The following is a 6,348-nucleotide window of genomic DNA, read 5'->3' as shown; positions in this document are numbered from 1 at the left end:
ACTGGTCGGCCGGCCGGCAGACGTAGCAGAGCGGCAGGTGGACGGACTGATAGGTGCTCTGAGTGACAGCACGGTTCGCCTGACGCACGGTTGGACTGACCTGCTGGCAGGCAGACTGACAGATGGGTAGGCTGACTGGCAGCCGGATGGACCGCGAGTCTGACTGACAGACTTAACCGCTTGACAGACAGACTGACTGTGACTGACAGGCGGGCTCTGCACGGCCCCTGCGGGTGCTGATGGTTAGCACGGGCAGGCCGGGAGCTCGGCTGCAGGTGCTGCGCCATGCCACGCGCGCCCAAAACAAGGTGGCATTTCCAGAACGAAGCCTGGGAAAAGGCTGGTGTTGGAACAAGTGGGAAAAAAAGGAGACCAAAATGTTCCCCATCCTCCCCCTTAGCCGGGGTTCAGTGGGATTTTCTCCCGGCTTTGCTTGTTTGGTGTGTTCAGCGTTTGAGATTTGCTGCGTTCGTGTCCTGCTTGTTAGCTGTGCCATAGAAACGCTGTGAGCAGCGTGCTGTGTCTTGGAGATACGTTGAGGGACAGGAAAGTTTAAACCACTTAAACTGCAAGACAAAAGTGATACGAGCAAACCGTTATAACCTGGCCATGACTAAATTTAGGCTGGAAAGTGAAAGGAGGTTTCTGAGAAAGCAGCCTTTGTGTAAAAAGTGTGTAAAGTCTTTGGAAAATGGGGCCTGGAAGAGCAGAGAGCCCCAACAGCCCACGCTGTCTGATGTGTTAGTGCAGTTTCCCTTCTTTTCCTGGGCTGATCTATTGGGGGAACATAATATTTCCATGGTGATTTTCTGCGTTGGAGGGCTATGGAGCGTGCTGATTACACGAAAAGGTATACTTGTATCAATGCAATTGTGTTTGGCCTTTTTTTAAGCTACATCAAGTAGCCAGAGAGGTTTGTGATTGTAAATATGACCCCAAGCTAGTGTCAGGGTTGGTTTAAGGAGCAGGAATCATGCGCTAATGGGATTTCTATTTTGAGAATGAAGAATTGATGTTATTGATATTAGAGCATGTTGGCAATAGGTCTCTTCAATAGGTGAATATGCTTCTAAGTCTGGTTATTTTTTATAACACAGATGTATATCTATTTTTATAAAATTTAGGAAACACCAACAAGGCTGATTTTAGAGTTACAGCCTTTTTGAGGTAATAGTGACGTATTGCTCTTCTAAAACATAGCGCTTGAGGCCATAGTGGTAATATGCTGCAGATGTTTTATTACTGTGGGAGAAAGCAGTGCTGTAAAGTTTAATCCTGTGCTAATATATCTGTTCCGTGAGTGAAATGCACAGGCATAGTCCTAAACACGGAGAAAATCTGTGCACATTGATAGATGCCTTTGATGTGATTAAGACGTTCCCAGTAAATGATGCACCAGATGGCACATCAAAGGAAGTTGCTCAGATTGCATTTCAGAGCTTCAGCTAATCTTTAAAGCGTGTGGGCTACCATCCATGCTGCAACTTTTTGCATGAGTTATTTGTCCTATATTACCTTGTCAAAATGTGGTGATCTTCTCCTCTTTTACCATCATGTAATACCGAAAAGTGGTGGAGGACAGGAGGGAAGAGTTTCAAACCACGTTTGGCCCCAGATTCGGGGATTCCTGGCTATCTCTTCGGAAGAAGCTGGCTTTGACAGGACCAGATGTGTGGCTGTTGACCCTGTTTTGGTCCCCATTTTCTCTGCCGTTGTCCTCTGTTGTTCCGTATCTGTTTCAGTCGTGTCCGCTGCTTTTCTGTGTTTCAGGGAAGGTATTCAGCAGAGATGCTCAAGGATGCACAAATGCTGTAGAAGCAAGTGGGGTAAACTTGGCCCGGTGGGGTGCTACAGGAAGCCCCATCCACGCTGAGAAGAGCTAACCCCTCAGCAGGCTGTAACGTGAAACCATGTGGTCTTGAGGAGCAAAAATGTTGATGGCTTTCAGGGAGCCAGTTATCTGCAGCTGAAGCTATATGGCTTTGGTGAGTCAGATCCAAAGTCCAGCAGCTATCTAGCCCCAGTTAACTTCTTCCTTGTTGCAGGATTTCTCCGGGTTTACTTGCACTCTTGATATTTGTTTTGCTGGATTGTGATCTTACTCATCATCTCCTGAGTTATCTACTTCTACTGTTCCCATTTGGATGTGAGGTTCAGTTGTTCTCTCAGCATTCGGAGAGGAACAGTCTCCTTTTGACATATCAGTAAATGTGTATTTTTCCGTAATCATCCATTACATGTCTAAGCTTCATCCCCTTGATTTAAATCTGGAGTGGGTAGAATTTAGCACTAGCACTAGCACAAAGCCCAAATTTACCCAGCCGTAATGTATGACTCATCTCTGAAATGTTGCCAAGTTCTGGGGAGGCATTATCTAGTTTATTTGTATGCATCTCTTTCTTTCAAGACCTCTTCAAGCACTTCGCAGTAACATTTCCAGAAGGATAAAAGTTATTTAAATGAAAGCAGCTTGTAAAAACCTGCCAGGTGCTATATGGAAGTTGGGAATATTCGGAGTACTTGGCTTTTTTCAGGTAGTGATCTGTACCTGCCACACTTGGTCCCCATAGTTGCTGGTTTCTGGTGGACACCGATTAGCTGATGTCTCCCTATTTTGAAGGAGCCTATAAGCCTAAAAACCATGTCTGAAAAATAAAGTAAACTTTGTGTGGCTGATAATTATAGTTTACCGAAGGTGATTAAAATAGGGAATTTTATAAAATCAATTTACTTTTCAAGAGTTATCCTGGTTGTTTATCTTCTAATTTTTTTTCTCATCCCAAACAAGGAAAATAGGTGAGTTGGTTTCATTTCCATTTACAGCCGCTTTTCCCTTCAGGCTTACAGTGCTGAAATGTTTGTGGGGGCTTTTTTCTTGTAGCATAGAACGGGAATCACTATGATCTGCTTTTAAAATTTATCATCTCCTCTCTCTGTTTATTGAAAGGAAGTAACAAGTGAGTAAAATCTAAGGAAAGATCTTAGAAACGTGTAACAATTATTGTAATGATTTTTATTGTAGTAGTGGCTTAGATTGGGATCCATACTGGCTTTGCAGACAGATACATTCAGGATGTATCAAACGTACAGCAAAGCTTATTTTGCTGCCATAGGCACTCACATCGCTCACCTGATAGGAAAAAGACTTTCTTCAGCGTTTTTCTAGCGTAGTAATTGAGTAGCCCCTGCACTTGCAGAGAATGAAAAGGAAGAGAATATGAATGCAGGCATTGGTTCTCTGTGGCTGTTCAATGCTGGCTAGTTTGTTGCCTGCTCTTCTTTAGGAGGGGCTTAGATCTGATCGTTTAAAGTCAGTTTACCTTCTTTTTAAATTTAAAAAAAAAAGGAGGGGAGGGGGGAGTGAAATCTCTGTTTCCAAATGAGTTTTGTTGTCACAGCAACAAAAGAGGCAACATGCTGTGAGAGTGCCCCGAGTCCTCTAGCAGTTTATTGGGCCAAGTTTGCAATCAGCTTCGAGTCTTTCTGCGGAGTGTGTAAAGTCATTTACCCCCTGGCTGGAGATGACGCTAGAAAGTTGATTAACTTTCCTCTTCTCTGCCCATATTGTTTCATGCTTTTCTGCATGCCAAAGGGGAAAAGCCATTCTCTAGTGGGTTGATATGCACTGTGTGGCCCATACCTGATGAGAGTTGTTAGGTCTCAGTGTTTTGGCTGGTGATGTGGCGAGACGGCTGCAGATGAATTTCCCAAAAGACAGAAAAAGGGTGAGGTGGGGAAGAGCATCAGCAATGCATATTGCCTGCATTTTAGCCATCTTGATTTGTCCTCAGAAAAAAATATTTCAGTTAGTTAGGAGGATAAACCTTTCTGTATAGATGTTCCGGTTATATTTTGTTTATCCTTGGTGTCCAGCTGGGTTGCTGTTGACCATGCTTATTTTAAATGAGAGGAATGCTATGGGCTGGAAAGCTGCAGCTGGCAAACTTCAGATAAACAGCCTGAGGCTGCCCGAACCCCATTCTTGATTGTGTTGTTGATACACCTATTTTATTTTTTGCAAGCTCCCTTTTTGTGGCCTCAATCCCCATATGAAAATAGGAATAGTGCTACCTGGGGTAAGTCAAGTGTGCTACGATGAGCAGTGAGTGCAGATCGCACTCGTCTAGCAGCCGCACGCCTGTTACGGCCCCTGCCCTGGAGGCTGCTCTGGCTGCAGGCAGGGCAGGACTTGGAAGTGCCATCTTCCACCTCAGTGTGCCGTCCCAGGGCAATTTAACTGAGGGAGGAAGCCCTCGAGGATAATAATATGTTAAGTTTCTACGGCCTTTTGCTAAGGGGATATAACTTGTAATGCGCACAAGAATGAGCTGCAGTCTTACAACAAAGCTGTCTCATTCCCGCTGCCCACAGACAGGCGGCCTTTTGAAATCCTCCACAGCACAGCAGCACCTCTGGCAGCAGCGCTGGGAGCTTCAGGGCTGACACCCTGGGACAGGTAGCCACCAAAAAGGGTCAGAACATCACTGATGACAATGAGGGACAAACCGGCATGCCTCCTGAATGGGGCGGGATGTTTCATATGGCTGCAGCAAGCTAGTCTCAAGCCAGCTGTATACAGCAATTCGGCTACAGTTCAGGCATCAAGTGTGGGATTAGCTACCCAATTTATGCGTCAAAAGAAGACAGAAGGGAGAGGCATACAATAACTGCTGTTCTTAGAGCTCTTCCAAAATGAGAGGTGACCTTCTCTACAGAAAGGAGGTCATTTGTTTTTGGAAAAAGCTCCCCCACTCAGGAAAGAGAATGAAAGATGGCAAAAAAAAAATGTGCCAGGATATCTTTAAAGAAAGATCTCTCCCTATAGCAAAACCTTTTCCTCATTGGGACTTATTAAAATATAGACTTTTTCTCCAAAGGAAAGAAGAGTACAAAGCACACCATCAAAGTGGAATCTCGAGCGATTTCAGTCTGGTAGCGTGCTTTCTCTAACTGAGGCTGCATTGTAACGAACATCTCCTTTAAAAGTTCAGACCAAATGCCTTCTGTGTTTGAGGAATTACATGTGAAATAAATCATTCTGATTTCCCAACTGAAAAATATGCCCAAAAAGGCCATGAAAAGGACTGAGAGTTTTCATCTATAACTAATTAGTTTGTTTTGGTGTCTAAATCCTATGTGCTGGGCTTTTAAAAGTTTTTAATTTACATATGCAGAGACCTAAAAGAACAACATTAAAAAGCTGTGGTGGCAAATTTAGTTCTCTGCTGTATCCAGGGATATGGGAGATCAACCTGAAGCTGTGCGGGGAGCGGGTGGGCCAGTGCTCTCCCTTGCCCTGTCCTGCCGTGTCCCTGACACCCACGGTGGAGGCAGAGAGCACCCTTCTTCTGCAGCACTGTCTTTCGTCAAGGAGGTGAGAGCCCATTGCCTTTAAAGCAATAGCATTCCCCTCCTCTGGATTTTTCTGTCTGGTGGGAATGTTATGCTGGCGCGTCTATACCAGCGATGTGCTCTGGGCTTCCTGTGTAGGTTCCTGCTGTAGGGACCATGGAGAGGAGGAAAAATTGCCTGTCTGCAGGAGGAGGTAGGTATGGCAGAACTGTGTTCCAGTGCTTTCAGGGACAAAAGATCCATTAAAGGCCAGCAGCTCACGTCAGAGTTGTCAGGAATCTCTCTTTGAAGTGTAACCCAAATCTAGCAAACGTGAAAACAAGCCAGAACAAGCCAACAGCCCAAACTGAGTCAAACAGACAAAATCCCCAACAGCTCCTTCTAGGATAGACATCAAATATCACATAGCAATGCAGAAGACAATTCAGACCTAGGTCTTTGAAACCATGCAGACTGATTTATGGGATGCTTAGGGAAAATCTGCCTCTATTCCCTCATGTTCTCTCTTCTTTCCTCTTTCCTCCTCTTTTCTGATATTCATATCAGCAATTGATTTTTTAGTTTGCATTATGTGTAAAGGTCTGGGGGATCAACTATTGCTCTACTAGGAGAACAGTAGTAGGCTGGAGGGTCCTGCACCTGTGCAATACATCAAATGAGTAGAATTAATGGAGCTTTCAGAGTAACTGGAGAGGGACTCATTTAAACCAACAGGCTTCCTATATGATGAAGAAAAGGAAAGCATGATCTACAATAAAAGGGAGGACTTAAAAGGAAAGTATAGGGCACTTATTAATTCTAGGCGCTAGTGAGATGAAAGAACCTGGTTCTCTCCGGTGTTTTAGCTTCGCTGGCAACACTCAATATTCATGTCGTAGTCAAGTAAGCACGCGCAAACTGCGAAGGAAAAGCAACGTGGCTGCGCAGCCAGTTTAAGTTCTTTGCCTCTTCCACAATAGGCTGAATATATTAATGACAGAAATTTGTTAGACGCAT

This window comes from Struthio camelus, chromosome 7, assembly GCF_040807025.1.
Source record: "Struthio camelus isolate bStrCam1 chromosome 7, bStrCam1.hap1, whole genome shotgun sequence".
NCBI classification, from domain to species: Eukaryota; Metazoa; Chordata; class Aves; order Struthioniformes; family Struthionidae; genus Struthio; species Struthio camelus.
Note: the sequence above shows the minus strand (reverse complement) of the source record.